Below are 21,600 nucleotides of genomic sequence, written 5' to 3' on the forward strand. Positions count from 1 at the left end.
GAGGGCAGTTTCGGTGCTGTGATTGCTGCGGAACCCGGACTGGGACGGGTCCAGGATGTTGTTCTCTTCGAGGAAGCTGGTCAATTGTTCGTTGACAGCCTTTTCGATGACCATTACTGGGAACGGGAGCAGGAAGATGGGTTGTAAGTTCTTGAGGTCCTTGGGGTTTGTCTTGGGTTTCTTTAGTAGGGCGTTGATCTCTGCGTGCCTCCAGCTCTCTGGGAACGTCGCTGCCTCGAAGGAGATGTTGATGGTTTTCCGGAGGAGGGTTGCGATGGTACTGCTGGCTTTGTTGAAGATGTGATGTGGGCAGGTGTCTTCCAGGGATCCGGAGTGGACGATGTTCATGATCTTGATGGTGTCTTCGTCGTTGATGTTGGTCCAGGTGAGCAGGCGGTTGGTGCGGGTGGTGGTCGTGGGAGCGGGGGTGTCGGTGGTTGGCAGGGTGGTGACGGCGTCGAAGCAGTCGTGGATGTCTGCGATCTTGCGATGGAAGAAGGTGGCCAGCGAGTCGCACAGGTCTTGTGAGAGTGGAATGTCATTAGTGTTGGAGCTGGGGTTGGAGAGTTCCTTCACGATGCTAAAGATCTCTTTGCTGTTGTGTGCGTTGTTGTCTATGCGGCCTCTGAAGGAGGTCCTTTTGGCGGATCTGATGAGTTGGTGGTGTCGGCGGGTGGCGTTCCTGTGGGCTCTGTAGCTTTCCAGTGTTCTTTCGTGGGTCCAGTTTTTTTCTAGTTTTCAGCAGGTTTGCTTGGAGGCCTGGAGGTCTTCGGTGAACCAATTGGCTGTCTTGCTGGTGTGGGTGTTGGGGGGCTTCTTAAGCGGGCGATGGTATTGGCGTAGTTGTTGATCCACTGTTTGAGGCTGCTGGCCGGCGGCGTCGGTCAGGTCTGCAGGTGGGCTCTGGGTGAGGGCGGTGGTTAACTGGTCCTCGATGATCTTGCCCCAGCTGCGGGGAGGCCTCTGCTGGGTGCGGTGGTGTGTGGTGGGTTTCCGGAAGGTGAAGTAGATGCAGCGGTGGTTGGTCCAGTGGAGTTCAGTGGTGCGGTTGAAAAAGACGTGGGTGCTTGCTGAGAAGATGGGGTCGAGCGTGTGGCCAGTGGAGAGAGTGGGTGTTGTGACGAGTTGTCGGAGTCCGGGGTTGGCGAGGTTGTCGATCAGGGTGGTGGAGTTAGAGTCATTGTTGTTCTCGAGGTGGAAGTTCAGGTCCCCGAGGAGAATGTAGTCCGTGGAGGCGAGGGCGTGTGTGCTGATGAAGTCGGTGAAGGAGTCGCTGCACTGCGGTCGGGGTCCGGCGGGATGTAGATGAGGGTGCCTCTGAGGGTGGTGTTGGGGTGGGTGTGGATCTGGAAGTGCAGGTGTTCAGCAGGGCTGAGGGTGTAGTCAGCGTCTGTTTAGATTTTGACAGTGTTTCTGTGGACGATGGCAATTCTTCCTCCTATTCCATTGGTGCGGTCCTTGCGGGTGATCGTGTAGCCTTCCGGGATGGCTATGGCGATGTCGGGTGCCGAGGAGGGGTTCAGCCAGGTCTCCGTCAGGAAGGTGACGTCTGGGGCGTTGGTGTCGAGTAGGTCCCAGAGTTCGACGGCGTGTTTGCGAGCGGAGCGGGTGTTGAGCAGGATGCATCTGAGGAGGTTGGGTTCTTCAGTAGATGGGTTGGCGGACCGGGTGCTGGTGAAGCTACAGTTCAGGCAGGAGAAGGGTCCTTGGGTGTGATTCGGGGCGGCCAGGCAGCATGTGCGCGATCATCTGGCATTGAGTGCGTGGAGGGTGCTGGGGTTGTAGCAGAGGCGGGAGTTGCAGCATTCGTGGGGGCCAGGGGTCCTAGCGCTGGGCGCAGTCCAGACACAGACGGGCGCAGACGGGCTTGCCTTAGGCGTACCTTTGGTGCGCCAGCGGCGCGCCCGCTGCGCGGCCTCCATATAAGGGGGTTAGGGAGGGAGGAGCAGCTGGGAGGTGGGAGCAGGGCGGCGAATGGGAGCTGAGGGGGCGGGCAGTAGGGGAGACAGCGGCGGAAAAATGTGGCGGGAGTGGGCACAGCGGGGAAGGGACACGAAAAATGGAGAGAAGCACGTTTAAAACACACAAGGGGGTATACAGCAGATTACCAAGGGGAGGAAAAGCAGTGAACAGAGAAACAGTAAAAAAAAACGGTAAAAAGGAGATAAGAGGCACGAAAACACCAGAATAACCAACAGTGTACCAGGGGCGACAGTAGCGGCAAGGCACTTAGCAGTGGTGGCACAGGATGAGCAGCGGAGTGGGAAGCGGCCTACCCAGAACCGGGGCCCAGGGTCAAGGGTCGTTCTCCCTACCGTTGTGCGGCCCCCATATAAGGGGGTTAGGGCGGGAGGAGAAGCTGGGAGGTGGGAGCGGGGCAGCGAATGGGAGCTGAGGGGGCGGGGCCGCAGGGGAGACAGTGGTGGGAAAATGCAGCTGGAGTGGGCACAGCGGGAAAGGGAGACGAAAAATGGAGAGAAGCACGTTTAAAACACACAAGAGGGTATACAGCAGATTACCAAGGGGAGGAAAAGCAGTGAACAGAGAAACAGTAAAAAAAAAAAGATAAAAAGGAGATAAGAGGCACGAAAACACCAGAATAACCAACAGTGTGCCAGGGGCGACAGAAGCGGCAAGGCACTTAGCAGCGGTGGTATAGGATGAGCAGTGGAGTGGGCAGCGGCCTACCCAGAACCGGGGTCCAGGGTCAAGGGTCGCTCCTTCTCTGCAGGCTGTTCAAAAAATGCACCTACCTTTATACACTGTTCCTAAAATGATCGTTCTTCTGAAGACTGTCCCAACATGCACCCACCTCTGCCAATTGTTCATAAAATGCACTTACTTCAGCAGAAATTTTCCACAAGCATCTATCTTTGCAAATTGGTTCTACAATTCACCTACTTCTGAAGACTGTTCCAGGATGCAGTTATCTCTGCCAACTGTTCCTAAAATGCACTTACTTCTGCAGAACGTTTCCACATGCATTTACCTCTGCAAATAGTTTCTACAATTCACCTACTTCTGAAGACTATTCCAGCCTGCACCTACCTCTGCCAAATGTTCCTAAAATGCACTTACCTCTGCAGATTGTTTCAGCATGCACCTATCTCTGGAAACTGTTTCAGCATGCACCTACCTCTGCAGACTGTTCCTAAAATGCTCTTACCTCTGCAGACTGTTCCAGCATGCACCTACCTCTGCAGACTGTTCCAGCATGCACCTACCTCTGCGGACTGTTCCAGCATGCACCTACCTCTGCAGACTGGTCCAGCATGCACCTACCTCTGCAGACTGGTCCAGCATGCACCTACCTCTGCAGACTGGTCCAGCATGCACGTACCTCTGCAGACTGGTCCAGCATGCACCTACCTCTGCAGACTGGTCCAGCATGCACCTACCTCTGCAGACTGGTCCAGCATGCACCTACCTCTGCAGACTGGTCCAGCATGCACGTACCTCTGCAGACTGGTCCAGCATGCACCTACCTCTGCAGACTGGTTCAGCATGCACCTACCTGTGCAGACTGTTCCAGCATGCACCTACCTCTGCAGACTGGTCCAGCATGCACCTACCTCTGCAGACTGTTCCAGCATGCACCTACCTATGCAGACTGTTCCAGCATGCACCTACCTCTGCAGACTGGTCCAGCATGCACCTACCTCTGCAGACTGTTCCAGCATGCACCTACCTCTGCAGACTGGTCCAGCATGCACTTGTAAATAAAGGGACCCCCTCTGAGAGGCATATGAGGTCGGGGGAACGAGGGGACACCAAAACAACTGAAACAGGAACAGACCTTTTGGCTTTTGCAAAACAAAACACAACGACCCTGAGGGAGGTGGGCAATGGTCTTAAATGTGCAGTTGGTACGGTATTTACGGTAGAGTGTTATTACTGCATCAAAACCTGCAATCAAAGCGCGTCACATTGCGGAGAAACAGTGATAACTTCACGAGTGTTGCTTAGGGAAAAGCAATTAGTGGACCGTCGTATCCACAGAGAAAGCGACTTTCTCCAAATGAGGCCCGGTATGGGTGCCTGTAGCGAGTCCCAAGACACAAACACTCTTTCCCGTCTGACCCTCGGCGCATGCGCAATGTCAAATAATTACCACTTAATGTCGAGAGAGAAAGATCAAACGTGCATCATTGCCAAGCATTTTAAATAGCGCCGCTTGCCAGCTTCGACCTTGGGAGCGATCACCCGTGTAAACTGTAAATGCATTGCCAAAAATGTTTTCACCTTTAATAAATAGTTGCACCAGAAACGGCCTCGCGGCGTCCGGTGAAGGGTATGCCTCGTCTACAAATACACACACATGAGGCAGTATATATATAGCCAGACAGACTTCCAACCCCGCTCCAACTGGTTCAAGCGAGGTCACAGGCTGGATTCCCGGCCAACAGGCGACAGCCGCGCGGCGCAGACCCTGAACACCAGTGGTGGGAAAAGGGCACCGGAAGTTCCTCTGTCCGCATCAGTGAGCACGGAGGCCTCTGTAAATGCAGCGCCACTATCTGAAGCAATCGCCCCCAGGCACTTCCAGGCCGAACAGTCGAGGTTAATTTATAACGCCGAATACCAGTGTTCTTTAGTCTGTCTGTTTATAAAATACTCCCAATTCCCCTGATAGGCAAGGAGTGTAAGGGGGAGATAGGGTGTGGCTTAACGGCTAGAGCGGCAGACCTTGAACCTGGGGAACCAGGGGGCATATTATCAAGGGGGTTTATCTCCGCTTTTTTGGCTTTAAAAGCCAAGAAAGCGGAGATAAAATTATCTCCCTATTACCTAGCTGTCGCTAACACCAGTTAGCGACAGCTAGTAGGAGATAGCGACCATCTTGGGCCCCACTTTGCATGTCAGTGATATTTATCACTAATGACATGCAAAGTGGGCGTGCCAAGATGTTAGCGCATCGCTATCTCCTATTACCAACTTTTGGAGATATTCGCGCTAAGCGCGAATATCTCCAAAAGCTAACACCTGCCCCTGAGCAGTTCTTAGCCATGTTATCCAATGGGAGGTGGATAACATGGCTAGGAGCATTAGCTCGGTAATGCATGAATATCGCTGACTTTTCAGCGATATTCATGCATTGCGGCTGTTTTTATCGCATTTGCGATAAACCTTGGTAATACCAAGGTTTATCTGCGATAAAAATCGCCGCAGCTTAGCGGTAACATTTTCTCTGCTTGGTAATATGCCCCCAGGTTCGGGTCTGGCAGGAGGATCGGACATCCTGCGATTCTGGGCAAATCACCTAATCTCCCCGTCCCTAGAAATGAGTCTGTCTGTAACAGCAACTGGTGTTCATGTAAAGCGCTCTCAAACCTTCGGGGCGCGTGGACTTCGTGCTATATAAAAAATGCAAAATAAACAAAGGAAAGTGCCCAGGATCACACGTGTTTCCTTAATGGGGAAGTCATGATTGGAACTGAGATTTCCTCGATTCCACACTCATACATGCCAATAGACCCGATTCAGGCGAAATTGCATTTTCTACAATTGAAGTCAATGGGGAATTTTCATTCTCCCGATTATTTATTTTAAATCTCCCATGTCCCTGTCCTAAAATGTTGGCATGTATGCATACTCGAAGTCGGCAGTTTAGCCAGGGACCAGAGACGGTGGTTACTAAGCCAGGTGTGAGAGGAGTGTCCTCTGCTCTTGCTTCGGTGGACCGGGAGGTGTCTGTGAGGAAAAGGGAGGCAGTTCGTAGGTGTCTGTTCAGTTGGTGGAAGGTCATGCGTTTGTTGATGTAAGCTGGCCCTTCGTTCTGCAGGGCTTTGTATGTGTGGGTCAACATCTTGAACTGGCATCTCGTGTGGATCGGAAGCCGATGTAGCTCCTTGAGGTGGGGCGTGATGTGGGTTCGTCTGGGTAGGTCGAGGATGAGTCTTGCTGCTGAGTTTTGTATTGTCTGTAGTCTCTTCAGGAGACGTGCGGTGATTCCAACGTAAAGTGTGTTCCTGTAGTCCAGCCTGCTGGTGACGAGGACCTGCATGATGGTCTTTCTGGTGATGACTGGGAGCCGCCTAAAGATCTTGCGGAGCATACGTTGGGTGTGGAAGAAGGCGGATGAGATTGCACCCACCTGTTTCCTCATAGAAAGCTTGCTGTCCAGGGTGATGCAGAGGTGGATGCGGTGGTGGTGCATGGGGTGGATGTGGTGGTGGTGGATGTGGTGGATGTGGTGGTGGATGTGGCGGTGGATGTCATGGTGGATGTGGAGGTGATGGTGGATGTGGTGGTGGATGCGGTGGATGTGGTGGTGGTGGATGCGGTGGATGTGGTGGTGGTGGAAGTGGTGGTGGATGTGTTGGATGTGGTGGTGGATGTGGTGGATGTGGTGGTGGATGTGGTGGATGTGGTGGTGGTGGTGGTGGATGTGGTGGTGGATGTGGTGGTGGATGCGGTGGATGTGGTGGTGGTGGATGCGGTGGTGGTGGATGCGGTGGATGTGGTGATGGTGGATGCGGTGGTGGTGGATGCGGTGGTGGTGGTGGATGCGGTGGTGGTGGTGGATGGGGTGGTGGTGGTGGTGGATGGGGTGGTGGATGTAGTGGTGGTGGGTGTGGTGGATGTAGTGGTGGTGGATGTGGTGGTGGATGTGGTGGTGGATGTGGTGGTGGATGCGGTGGTGGTGCATATGGTGGATGCGGTGGTGGTGCATGTGGTGGATGTGGTGGTGGTGGTGGATGTGGTGGTGGTGAATGTGGCGGTGGATGTCATGGTGGATGTGGAGGTGAGGGTGGATGTGGTGGTGGATGTGGTGGTGGATGTGGTGGTGATGGTGGATGTGGTGGTGGATGTGGTGGTCGATGCAGTGGATGTGGTGGTGGTGTATGCGGTGGATGTGGTGATGGTGGATGCGGCGGTGGTGGTGGATGCGGTGGTGGATGGGGTGGTGGGTGTGGTGGATGTAGTGGTGGTGGGTGTGGTGGATGTGGTGGTGGTGGATGCGGTGGATGTGGTGGTGGTGGTGGATGTGGTGGTGGAAGTGGTGGTGGATGTGGATGTGGATGTGGATATAGCGCATACTTATGGCATGACTAAAAAAAAAGCAAGCTGGTTCTGAGACGCTGCGGGCTCTTAACGACTGAGATAAAATTAGCAGCATTCCTGGATTTCTTAAAGTTTGTCGGAGGGGAGGGGGGCCGTGGGCTTTGCAGCACTCATGAGGCGGTTTTATACATTTTGGTTATCCATTCGTTGTGGGCAAGAGATGGGGAGATTACCAGTGACGGAGGTAGCTTGACACAAGCAGTCAGGCTTATTTCAGAGGCACTGTGTAAAGGATTTGCACATAACCAACAGTAATACAGTGAAAACACTACAAAAGGACACCACACCAATTTAGAAAAATATCCAATACTTTATATATTCAAAACAAGACCAAAGCGATAAAATCCAACATACAGTACTTAAAAATATTCACTTTGCGGGGAGCTGGCATTGGTTGGTCTGGACTGCAGTGTGGGATGGGGCATTGTGTCGCAAGACTTATGAGCAGTGCCCCCAAGCCATCATGCGGTCATGGTTGTCGAAGTCAGCAATAGCGTCAGTGAGACCAGGGTGGCGAAGTGAAGCGAGACGGTGCGGAGTGCGGTGTCCACTGGTCACAGTGCAAGCAGCAGCTCGGCGGCCGTCCAGACCAGGCTTGCGGTGCGAGATGCAGCGGTGCCCTCTGCAGTGCCTTCTGGACACGGAGCCAACAGCGAAGTCAGTGACGGAGTTGGTTGCTTTCCCTCCTCTGTGGCAACTGAAAACACTGTTCCAGAGGCAGTACCCAGATGTCAGTGAGGGTCGAGGCGGTCCCTAAGACTTCAGAACAGGAGGCAAGCTCTACTTCAAGCCTTTGGAGATACTCAGCAACAAGTAAAGAAAGCTCAGTCCGGTCCTTTCACTGCCCAAGGAAAAAGCAGCAATTGCAAGCCAAAGCAGCAAAGCAACAACACAGCAAAGTTGCAGTACTCCTCTTGGCAGTTCTTCCAGCTTTTGTTCTTAGCAGGTTCTTGATTCCAGCGAGTTCTAAAGTTCTGGGGTCTGGACCCCAATATTTATACTCAGTTTCTCTTTGTGCCTTTGGGCAGAGAGTGCCTGTGCCCAGCCCAAACCAGTTCCATCCTCTCTGGCCCAGCTTCCTGGCAGGAGGTGGAGACAGCATTGTCCAAGGCAGACCAGGCCCATTCATGTGCAAGGAATTCTCTTCCCACTACTAGAAATACAGCCCAGCCAAGTCACAAGCCCAGCAGAGTCACACAGAATGGCTAAGCAAGAAATAACTACTTTCTAAAAGTGGTATTTTCAAACACAGAACATATAAAGCATCTTTACTAAAATATGGCTTTTTATATTCTGATTTCAGGCATACGAAGCCCCATTTCTCTAGCTTGTCCCAATGGGAAGATATGCTTCTAAAATGTTATAAGTAGACTCCCATTCTATCCTATGGGACAAATAGCCTTTCCATAGTAAAAAATGAAACACACTGTAGTTAACTACCAGGATATGTTACACACACCAGTTCAGTTCATGTCCCACCTTTAATATACATGTCACCCTGCCCACAGGGTTATCTTGGGCTTACCTTAGGGGTGACTTACATGTAAGAAAAGTGAAGATTAGGGCCTGGCAAGTGGGTGCAGGGGGAAGGTTAAGTGGACACTGTAAAGGTCGAGACAGGTGAGCTGTGAGATGTGGTTGTATTTGACTGTGTCAACCGTGTGTCCTGCAATGTGAATAAGGTCGGTGACAAGTTGCTTAAGCCTGATGTTGCTCATGCTTTCCCGGAGGTCAGTTGTGTTGGTGTCGTTGGAGTCATTGAGGTGGAAGTAAAGGTCCCCAAGGAAGATGTAGTGCTTGGAGTCGATGGCAATCGGTTCGAGGAGGTCAGGATTGCTATACAGACTGTAAATGATGTCCATGTACTCTGAATAGGACAGGTAGAAATTTGCTGCATTTTGGGCACATGTTCTGTATCCGCCAAACTCTAAATCTGCCCCTAGGCATTTAACAAGTGGACACTAACCATTCTCAATCAAATCATCCACATGTGATTGATGGGAATCCCACAAGCGTATGAAAACTGTGCCCAGAGTAAGAAAACATTACTGTAACATACCAACAATAGTAGGTGCTATAAAAATGATGATAAACATACTGTTTACGTAAAACAGGGCTACAGTAAGTCGAGTTAGGCATCGGATGTTTACAACCCTGAAGTAGGGCCAGAGAGCCTCCTCCACTAGACGTCACTACCAGTCTTTAGGAGTTGGACAGGATGGGGACAAGAAGAAAGGGAATTGGTAGGTAGATACAAAATGGTTGCAACAAGCATCAACAGAAGTGGAATGTGGCTTTTTTTTACGGTTGTCTCTGAGTAGGCATACCACTGTCAGTGCTTTGTGGGTCACTGCTCAGAGATCAAAGCATTGGTACAAACACATAATCTGGGTACACTCCTAAAAACACATGCAAAACATGTTAGAAATACTTATTAACAAACAAAGGAACGAAAGGAGAGAGGCATTACTCATGCACAATTGGAGACACACCAGAGCAGCAGAACAGAAGTCTGCAGATTTAGTGAGACGATGAAAGTAGATGACACTGCAGAACATAACGCGCAGGGAAATGAAAACAGATGCACATGAGGTTCCAAATGAAAAACAGATGATTGACAGACCGTCCCACTGAAAGGGACATATAGTGCATTGTAAGACAAGCTGCAACTTATGCACGACTGAGCTTATTTCATTGTCAATAGAAAATAATAAACCTGTAAATAGTGCATTAGCACTCCCAAGTGTGGAACGGCCTGCTGCTACACATAAGAGCCCCTCCTCACTTCTTGAATTCCACAAGAAGCCGATGATCTGGCATTTCAAGTAGTCGGCTGGGCCCTAGGCTTGGCTAGACTTCCGCTTGCTCAGTGCCAGGACACCCTCTCTGATGACAGTGCGCTATACAAATCTGCATGACATAACATATTGTTGCATAACATTACGTAATGTAACATAACGTAACATTACATCCTGGGATAGGTCTGATTCTGAAAGAGGCCTTTTATCTAATGTACCCAGGTTACCAGCAGCAACTGGACCCAAGCTGCAGCCTTTTGGTGTCATCTGTGAGTGAGCCTAGGCCCCTAAATGATGTCCCTCAGGTCACGGAAGCCTTTGAAGTGACCAAGAGGATGTGCTCCAGAAAGTCTGAAAAACTGGGAATTGTAAAATGTTTGGACTTCCAAGACCTCTGGAGCATCAGCGGCAAAAGTATATGATTTCAAGCAGACTTAGGCAGATGCAACTTCAAGCTCATCCCACTGAATGATTTTGAGCTACAGATAAAAGAATAATTCTGAAAGTAGAACTCTTGACCAGATGAAGGCTTGAAATGTATCCAGCCAACAGGAGGTCTTCAGCGGCTGTGAAAGGTCAATTTCTCCTGCTTATAGCTTTTCCTGCCAAAGCCAATGGCTTCAACCGGAGACCTCGTCCAACGGCTATCGGGATATGAGAGAACTTCTTTGGAAATAGCCTACAACCTTGCCCTGCTGGAGAATTTTGACTTCCATTTCTGAGGCTAAGTCAGAAGGAAAAGATATTTGACTGGCACAACCAACTTCAATCAATCAATCAGATGTCTTGTAAAGCACAACTACTTACCCGTAAGATTCGCATGGTGCTGGGACGAGGGGGGGTGGTAGCTGCTGGTCTGACAGGGCGCTATGGTTCCGCCGAAGAGCCAGATCTTGAGGTCCTTCCTGAAGTGAGGCAGTGACGGTGAGTGCCTGAGGTGGAGAGGTAGTGTGTTCCAGGTCTTTGCGGTGAGGCAGGAGTAGGATCTTCCTCCGGCTGGTGTATCCAATCTGTGCAGTGGCCTGAAATTGTGCCTATGTCCTGGTCACCTGTGAAGGGGGACAACTGATTGGCCCTTTACTTTTTCTAGGCACTTTTTACATTAGATCTTTAGACATTCATATCTCTGGCCACCTTATTGGATGTTTGTCATTTTGGTGTCATTTTACTCACTAAATGACTCTCTATTTGTAGAAATTGGTAGTCGGATGTTTATTGTGTAGTGTTTCAGCTATTTAATTGTTTCGTACTGCTAAATACATGACACTTTTTAATTTTTTTTTATTTGTATAGTTTTATATAGCGTGAACAAATGTAGCACTTTACAACGCATGCTTTTATTACGTGGTAGGTAACAACGCGGTCGTTACAGCAACCGCATTGTTACCACGTATGGCATTACATCGTAAGTCGTTTCAACGACTTGCGCTAGGTGGCGCGCTGGATTTAGGAATAGTATAAATTACTAATCCTACTCCAGTTAGCGCAACAGCAGGGAATGTGTTGGGTTTAAAATCCAACATATTCCCTGGTGCTGCACGCCACCTAGCGCAAGTCATTGAAATGTCTTGCGATGCGAGGAATGCGTGGTAACAATGCGGTCATTATAACGATCGCATTGTTATGTACCTGCGTGGTAATGTCAGCGTTGTAAACACTGTTTTCTAGCACAAACTAGACCCGAGACATCGGGTATTAGAGCACTTTACATGACCACCAGTGTCGTTACAGAAGGACACATTCATTTTTGTTAGACACAGGGAGATTAAGTGATTGTCCCAGAATCACTGGATGTTGAGTGTCGTTGCCGAGACCTGAACCCGGTTCCCAGCGTCGAGGTCGACCGCTCAAGCCAGTAGGCTACATCCTCTCTCCAAGTTAAGTTAAACTTGTCTGCTTTGTGTAATAACTACCAGGAGGTTGAATCAAGGTTCAAAATATTGAAGCTGTGTTTTACTCTAAATAGGGCGGACATTACTCTAAATACGGCCCACAGTCTGTTGGCTTACTTCCAAAGGCACCAAATCCGACGGGCCATCAAATGAAGTTTTACATTGACATAGTAAATCTTATTACATCAGCGTAAAACATTTGGCCCAGTTGATTCAAAATTGGGCAGGCAGACCTTGAGTTTTGCAGACAGGGTACTCCATTGCTGTTGCAACAGAGTACCTGTCTACCAAACTCTAAATGAATCTGTGAGAAAGATGCAAATCCAGGGAGTAAGATTAAAGATGTTTAATTGAGCAGCACAGCAATGCATCCACAGCCAAGACGGCATCAGATCCAACTGTAGAACCTTCTGCATTCTTAAATCAACACTCCTCTGGAATGCAGAACGCTGCACAAAAGGAAACACTGACACATGCACAGAACATATCCAATAATGAATATAACACTTCTCCCTTAATAAACAAAAAGAGACAGAAAATTAAAGAAGAAAAAAAATTATAATAACCTATGTACCAAAAAGGAAAGATGAATTATGGTTTGCACTAAAATAGGAAATACTACCACTAGATGCATATTAGAAAGCATTAGAAAGGGTTAGCTGTCAAAATCAACATATCGTTGACTCTGTAAGCCACAGGACAGTCACCATTGTCAGATAATACAGAGCAATTACTAGAGTCTCTATTTTGGTCATGCCCCAGGGCATTGTTATTCAATTTCACCAGGAAATTCTCTTCAGTGTCCTCCACTTCGGCTCTAGAGTTGTAATTAAATACTGCACCTGGACATTTGGCTACTCTTCAAACATTCCACACTTCTCCATCCTGGGTAATCACACAATTAGTAAAAACTTGCTGTACTCTCATGGCTTTCCCAAATTCGGATGCACACTTATTGATAAAACCCGGTCTTAAAACTCTCACACAGTCTTCCACCATAAACACCTGTGGCTTGGCCTTCCGCTTAATATCATACCAATCTTTGACCTCACTTTACCTCCTCCTCACTCTCATAGCAGTATCTCTGACATTACACCCTTCTTATTCTTCACCTTTCCCTAAACCACCAAGGACAAAAACTGGAAGCAAGATCCCTTCCTTTTAACAATTTGAAAGGGCTAACCCCCAATAATAGTGTAAGTAGTTATGTGGTACAGCCACATTCTTTCTCTCACAGTATTCTTCCAATCACGCCCTTGTTAATGTGCTTCTACTACATACCAATTTAAAACCTGATTGGACCTCTCAACCTGTCCATTTTCATGGGGTTCGTACAGTGCAGTAGTCACCTGTTTATTGCAAATATATAGACCTCCCACTCCACCACCCACTAATTCACTTTGGCCAATACTGGCTCTATTGCGCTCTCCCTCAATGATATGAGATACAGCATTTTTCATTTGTTCTTGAAATACCATTTCATAAATAGTGAGACAAACAATTTGTCTTTCTTTACAATCTGTACATGCAAAAAATCAAAAAAACATGATGATACCTATAACCAATTTACAGATCAAAAAAGAAATAATACAAAAAATATTGTCAAAATAACCAAACAGTGCATAAATATCCCCTTACCAGATTCACAATCGTACCAATATCACATACAATCAAAGCATACCACACACACTCATACACACATAACAATAAATTCGACAATTTCCAGCTGCCTCGCAACCTTCAATAGACAGAACAATTATTTTACAGTTGTCAACTAATTTCCCACACTCACATCCAGGTTTAACAACACATATTTCAGCAGTACACAATACTTTACTGCATGCTTGACTGATAATCCTCATTAAGTCCCTGCAAGCACATGAAAAAATTACCTACATGTCCAAGTTTTTTGCATTCCTTGTTGACAGCAGGACAAACTTTTAGGTGACCACGGTCAACAATGTTACTGAATTTCTATCCTCCACCACACGCTAATATCAACATACAAAGTTGTAATAATGAAGTAACAAATTCTCAAAGCTTATATCGTTCTTGTATTCTTTAATCGGATCTTAGATCTTTAGCCTTTAGCCAACATGTTTTTTGTCGCCAAGGGAATCAATCCCACGACTTCCTCTGGGTTAAAAACTTAGAAATATACATTGCTGTAATATATCTTTCCATTATTATGTCATTAGCATCCCAAATGAGGTGACATCTGTGCCTATGTTAACAGCATTCTGTTTAACATGGTGATACCCAGTGCAGAAAATTCTTGTCACCCCCACCCACATTGAAATTATTAAAATAAGGAAAATAAAGTTAGTTATACATATTTTTAGGTCTCGCATGAGCCAGCGCGCATGCGCTGTCCTGCAAGACATTTAGTGAGGGCTTTAAACTTTGGAACACACACTTGTGCATGTGCTTTTGTTTTTTTCACCCACTGTTGGCCTTTGCATGCGTCTTTCTAAGAAAGATAGCACGCAATTGGGCAAAGCCGGGTTCATGTCCCGCCTTCTCTCTGCCCTGGCCTAGGGTCCGCAGGAGTGAGTGCAGCTTTCTTCCCTCGTCATGGCTCATTAAGCACAGCTTGTACTTTCAGCTCCAAACACGGTCCGTGCTTGTTTTATTTATTTATTTATTTAATAGAGCGCCGTAATGCCTTTCTGCACAGAACACCCCTCCCACCTCCCAAACATCAACCAGAGCGATGCCGTGGCTTGTTTATAATATTCTGCCTCTTTCTGCTCTCCCGTGTGCCCTCTTCAAGATCCTCCTCTCCTTCCGCATTCTGTCTGCACCCTCCTACCCAATAGTCATCCACCACCACATCCACCACCAACACCATGTCGCAAACGTCCCCCACCATTCCCATCACGTCACCCACCACCACCGCGTCCACCACCACGTCCACCACCACCACGTCCACCTTCACCATCATCAAATCCACCACCATGTCCACCACCACCTTGTCCACCATGTCTTCCACCACCACCACACCCACCACTACCACGTCCACCACCACCTTGTCCACCACGTTCTCCACCACCACTATGTCCACCACCAAATCCACCACCACCATGTCCACCACCACCACGAACACCACCACCACCATGTCTACCACTACCACGTCCACCACCACGTCCCCCACCATGTCCACAATAACCACCACGTCCACCACCACCATGTCCATCACCACCCCCACCACCACATCCATCACCATGTCCACCCCCATCATGTCCACCACCACTACATCCACCACCACCACGTTCACCACCACCATGCCCACCACCACCACGTCCACCACCACCACCATGTCTACCACCACCACCAAATCCACCACCACGTCTACCACCACCACATCCATCACCACGTCCACCACTACCACGTCCGCCACCACCACATCCACCACCACCACGTCCACCACCACCACCAACACGTCCACCACCACCACATCCACCACCACCACGTCCTCCACCACCACCACCACCAAATCCAACACCACCACATCCACCACGTCCACCAACACCACCACCATGTCCACCATCACCACCATGTCTATCACCACCATGTCCACCACCACTACCACGTCCACCACCACCAAGTCCACCACCACCACGTTCTCCACCACCACTATGTCCACCACCACATTCACCACCACCATGTCCACCACCACCATGTCCACCACCACCACGTCCACCACCATCATGTCCCTCACCACGTTCACAACAACCACCTCGTCCACCACAACCATGTCCACCACCACCCCACCACCACGTCCACCACCATGTCCACGTTCACCACCACCACGTTCACCACCACCACAATGTCCACCACCACCACCACATCCACCACCACGTCTACCAACACCATGTCCACTACCACTACCACGTCCAACACCACCATATCCACCACCACCACCAACACGTCCACCACCACATGGTCCACCACCACCACGTCCTCCACCACCCCCACCACATCCACCACCCCACCACATCCACCACCACCACATCTACCACCACCATGTCCACCACCACATCTATCACCACCACGTCCACCACCACCCTGAACATGTCCACCAGCACCACCATATTGTCCACCACCAATACCATGTCCACCACCACCACGTCCACCACCACCACATCCACCACCACGTCCACCATCACCACCACATCTACCACCACCACATCTACCACCACCACATCCACCACCACCACGTCCACGTCCACCATCACCACAACGTCTACCACCACCATGTCCACCACCACCTCCACCACCACCCCATCCACCACCACCATGTCCACCACCACCACCACATCCACCACCACGTCCACCATCACCACCACGTCTACCACTACCATGTCCACCACCACCACCACGTCTACCACCACCACTTCCACCACCTCTATGTCAACCACCACCACTTCCACCACCACCACGTCCACCACCACCACATCCACCACCATGTCCACCACCACATCCACCACCACCACCACGTCCACCCCCCACCACCACCACCACCCGTGATGGGTAAAGTGTCACAGGAGGGCAGGGGTGTCAACCCAGGTTGTACATGGGACATTTAAGGATGCATTGGGTGAGAGAAGACGGGAATAGGGGCTAAAAGTATTACACCAGACCCAAGATACATTTTGAAGAGGTGTAATGGCACAGTGGCTCTTGTAAAAGCAATCACAGCATCGTTACCTCACAGTGCCATACCTGCATGAGCCACTCACTCAAAACAACCATTGGCATAGCCAATAGGTCTCGCCTTTGGGACCTTATAAGTGTTTAGCCATGCAACACTTGATGTTGTTGCACCAAGGATATTGTGCTGGATAACAAAACACCCAAAGGTCCCAAAGACGAGACATATTGGCTATGCCAATGCATGTTTTCATTTTGTCAGCCTCCCCGTGACATTTTGTCACCCCCTCAGTGATGACAGCCGGGGCGGCCCGCAACCACCACACCCCCCTTCCTATGCTGCTAGTGGCAACCCAAGCGCATTTTCTGTGAATGCTGGCCAAAATTCCTTTAACATGAGAACTAAGTGACTTTAACTTTTCAACTTCATACATACTTTTTTCAAAAATCATTTAAAGGACGCTGGACAATTATATGCATGCAAAGACTGCTCACCATTCATGAAAGTTCACTGTGTCACACAGTCCTCAACCGCGCATTCAAGAGCTTGCGCCACGAGAGTCTCAATGCTCTCCACGCTCTATTCTTGTACGTCAGACGAACAGGCAAATTCCACAGACAGATGCAGGTGGTAAATTCTCAATGCTTATTTTTAAAATCCCGCTGAGCAGACAGCACTAAAAACGCATAATCCTGAGATTTTACGAGTAATATTCCAAATCCAGTTGTTTGCCCTTCTATAGGACAAGATGCAGAGCGTAATAATCCACAGTCAGAGTTCAACAGTTTTCCTGAGGTGCAGCTAGTAATCCACAAATTATTCCAAACACATACTGCGGGTACAGGAAGCACTCCATTCCTGTGCTGCAATATTGACAAGGGCGCCTCCTCAACTCTTCGCCATTGTAAGAGGCAAATCTAGGGAGTAAGACTAACCGCTTAACCGCGGCGGCGCGACTGTTTGAAAGAGTGGGCGGGGCCACGTTGGGCAACGGACTTGCGCAGCACTACTGAGGTAGTGCTCGTGGCAGCCGTTGGCCAATGCGCGCAGCAAACGGGTTAAAGATGTTTGATTGAGCAGCACAGGAATGCGTTCACAACCAAGATGGCTCCATATTCAACTGCAGAGCCTTCTGCATTCTTAAATCAACACTCTTCTGGAATGCAGAACACTGCACAAAAGGAAACACTGGGGCACAAACACAGAACATATCCAATACTGATTACAACACAGAACCAAGTGCCCACCTGATGCACATCAGTACCGACCCCGATTCTAATGGAAACAGTCCATCCCGAGCCTTGGTCAGCTCACACATTCATCCTGTGCCCCACTGGCATTTTAGTTGGGAAATTTAAGAATAACATCCCTCTCCTGAATCTCTTTAAGAAGCTGTGCCTCTGGCCACTGTATAAGTGACATGTACAAATGGCTGTTTGAACTGGGTCCAATGGATTGACCTTTGATAAAAAGCGCTAAAACGCATCCTGGGGGGATCATAGGGGTATATTACCAACAAGTAGCAATAATTATCGCTAAATAGGCTTAGCGATGATTTTTTTATCGTTGCCTATCGCGGGATATGTTAGCGGAGAAAACATGCTATTAGCAACATTTTTCTCCATTGTGCTAAAATATCCAGCGATAGCGGCGAAATGCGTGAATATCGCTGAGAATACAGCGATATTCACGCATTAGCGACAAAATACTCTAGCCATGTTATCCACCTCCCATTGGATAACATGGCTAAGAACTGGTCTGAGCAGGCGTTGGTTTTTGGCGATAGCAGGAATATTTCCATCGCTACGCCTGCCTTGCTAATAGGCGATAGCGACGTTAGCGACTGCTTTCAGTTGCTAACAGGTTGGGTACGCCCACTTTGCATGTCATTAGCGATAAATATCGCTGACATGCAAAGCGGGCCCCAAACCGCTCGCTATCGCCTAAAAGCTGTCGCTAACATCAGTTAGCGACAGCTTGCTAATAGAGCGATAGAATTATCGCCGCTTAGTGGCCGAAAACAGCTGCTAAACCGGCGATAATTGCCTATCGCCACCCTTGGTAATATGCCCCATAGAGTCTAAACCTGCTCACAAAATCCTGCTGTGCTTGCAACGCAGGAAAAGTTTTATTAAAAAATGGGCAAGGAAAGCAGAGCTGGTGAGGTCATTTTACTACTGTAAGGTGCCCCAGTGGGGCCCATCTTTCAAATATTGTGTTCAGCATTGGACGTCAGACATGAATCAGAGTATTAGGGACTTGACAAAAGTTCAAAGAGAGGCAGCCACATAAGTGAAAGGCAAGGAGGGCCTGAATTATCAGGAGCAGCTCACATAGGACGAGGACAGATTGTGTTACACTCTGTGAGCTTGGAAGTGGCTCATATCATGTTTTGCCAGGGAATCTGTTTAATCACAGAGATGCGAGGGAAGACAGGGCCACCCTGTGAGGCAGGGAGGATGGAAGTTCAGTCCGTGACAAAAGAGAAGAGGTTTTACAGTGAAAACAATTCCACTGTTGCACGGGAACCATGGAGACCGGGTGCTTGCAACATTACTACAAATCTCTACAGCAAGATTTGATTAATTATTAGGAATGCAAGCCAGAGCTTCTGCAAGAAATAGTTTAAATGGGTTGTATGGGTTGTATGTCACTATATATATCGAGGACAGAAATACCGACTGGTGACTTCACAATGTGAGCTACTATTGCATCGTCACAGTAAGCACACACACACACACACAGAGTCTAGATTCTAAGTCCACGTCGATTTAGGGGGGTAATAAAGTGCAAGTCGATATTGTGGAATCGATAGTGCTTAATTTGAGCCCGTGGCTGTTGGTGGGGCCCATGGACCTCATATTTGGGGACCAGCACTTATTTTTCCTCTTCTGACATTTCACAAGAGCAAGAGAGAGAAAAACATACAAAGAGTGCAGAAGTAAAACGAGAAAGACAGAAAAAAACATCACAGAGGGAGAAGGCGGTGCCTGCAACCACTGCTTAATTTGTGCTGGTGGTTTCCGGTGATTCGACACTGGCACTTAACTGTCAACACCGACACTTGTGACAGTCTACCACATTGTGCCACTGTCCATCTAATTTAAGGTGAACACCACAACAGTTGTTAAATTAATACAATATACATTAGAAATGACAATAACCTGACGCCCAAGCCATTGTTATAGCTTTGGGGCCTGGAATAGTCTGAATTGTCACCCTTGTAGGAGTGTGATAGTTGGTAGTTGTGTTGGTACTATCATTGGCAGCGGCAATGTGTGGTGCAAGCTGCAGTGGCCTCCGGCCAAGGGACCTGGTACTTGTGTTTTTTTTTTACAAATTAAGCACTGCCTGCAATAGTGAGGTCAAGAGACTGGGAGTGGATTAGAGAGGCATGAGATGATTTCAGGACTATGCAGTCTTGGTATTGGGTGCATCAATATTTAATAGCAGTACCCCTTCCCCCGCTGCAGATACCCACCTCAGTTAGCGAGTAGGCATGGTAGATAGGAGTAGCAAAGTAAGTGCAAAGTGCAATTGGGGAAGTGATAAAGCATGAAACAATGTATATGCGCCAATCCCAGTATGCTGCAATGGAGTAATGTTTGCAACATTTTACTGTCGTCATTAATAAAAAGAATTGTACAAAAAACTTAATAGCAGTGGCTGCAGCTTCTGAGCAGAGCTCTGGGCACCGGCACTCATTCTTTTACAAATTAGGCACTGCGAGTAAATGCCTGTACAGGTTGATATTAAAAAGAACTTGTTATTAGGACATCAAAATGGTGAAAGAGATGTGATAGTGAAATATGGCAGCAGAGTGAAAAATGTTTTATTGCACAGCTATGAATAACCATAAAAGCAATATGAATATTTCGGCTGGAAGAAAAACACTTGATTAGATGGGATTCAACTAGGCGTAGGCGGTGAACTACACTCCATTTGTGGAGTTTTCTGCACTTTGCGGAGAGGAGTTTTTTCCTCCCTCGTGCTCCCCAACGTTAAGTTAGTGAGTGTGAGCGAGGAAAATCCAATGCTAGACCACCTCCCAGCGAGTGGGCGGTCACGGGTGGTCGCGACCGCTCGCATTGAGAAACCTTCCGTTCGTGTTGAAGAACCCGCCTCTCAAGTAGAACATCTATTTGAGCGGCAGAACAAAGCTGCGCCCTCTTGCGCTGCGCATGGTGCTAGTCGCACTGATTGTCCACCGCAGCGCAAACACCCGACGATTAAAATCAGCATGAACGGCGCAACCTAACGTACTCCGCAGCTTGTGAAACTCTGTGTAGCATGCTGAGTTGGTCACTTAGCTCTGCCCGCACCAAGATTTAACTACAACATGATTGTCTCTGTATGCAGGTCACTGTAACCTGGTGGTGGGTTTCCCCCAATAGTTAGGACTTTATGGTGGGTCATCATGTGAGTGTTGCCAATGGCCCTTGTCAATTAATTCCTGGTTTGCAAGTCATTGACATCCTGCTTTGTGTTTCAATCAAGACTTTTATAGAAGCCACATGTAAAGCTCAAATGCTAAACTAGATGCAGTAACTCTGCAGCGCAAAGAGCGTTTGTGCTGAGTTTTTTTCCGAGTTTTGTTCCTAGATTTTACACTGTTGATGTAAAATGGCAAAGAACATGTGCAAATGGTATTTACGTCCATTTTGCATTAAGTATGTCTGCATTTTTTATCACTGGTTTTGGTCGCACAGTCGCCTCTAACTAATGTTAATGAATGTAAAGCACGAGCAAGCACCATTTGCAATCAGCTGCATGCTGGCATCAGTGCGGAGATTATCGCCAGGTTCTGTACAACACACAGGGAGTCCTCTGTGCCAGATTCATGAGTTTCCTGGTTCAATGTTGATTACCTCCCATAAGTCAATGTGTTCCTGTGTTTGCGATGGACAGTGGTTAAAGTTCATAAAAAACATTTTTTTAAACGGGATGGGAACAGTGATGCTGCATGCAGGGTGACCAACCGTCTGTAAATTTCACGGACCGTCCGTAATTTGGACCTCACGTCCGTTGTCCGTGAGAGTCCTTTTTACGGACGCCTTTTGTCCGTAATTCTGGCCATTGCAGGGAGCAGCACTGCTCCCTGCGAGAAGCCTCAGGCCCCTGATGGGGCGCCTCGAAGTCTTCCTCGAGGATAAGAGCAGCCCCACCCCGTCCATTGTCATTCTGTCTGCGG

Source organism: Lissotriton helveticus, chromosome 11 (assembly GCF_964261635.1).
Source record: "Lissotriton helveticus chromosome 11, aLisHel1.1, whole genome shotgun sequence".
In the NCBI taxonomy this organism is placed as follows: Eukaryota; Metazoa; Chordata; class Amphibia; order Caudata; family Salamandridae; genus Lissotriton; species Lissotriton helveticus.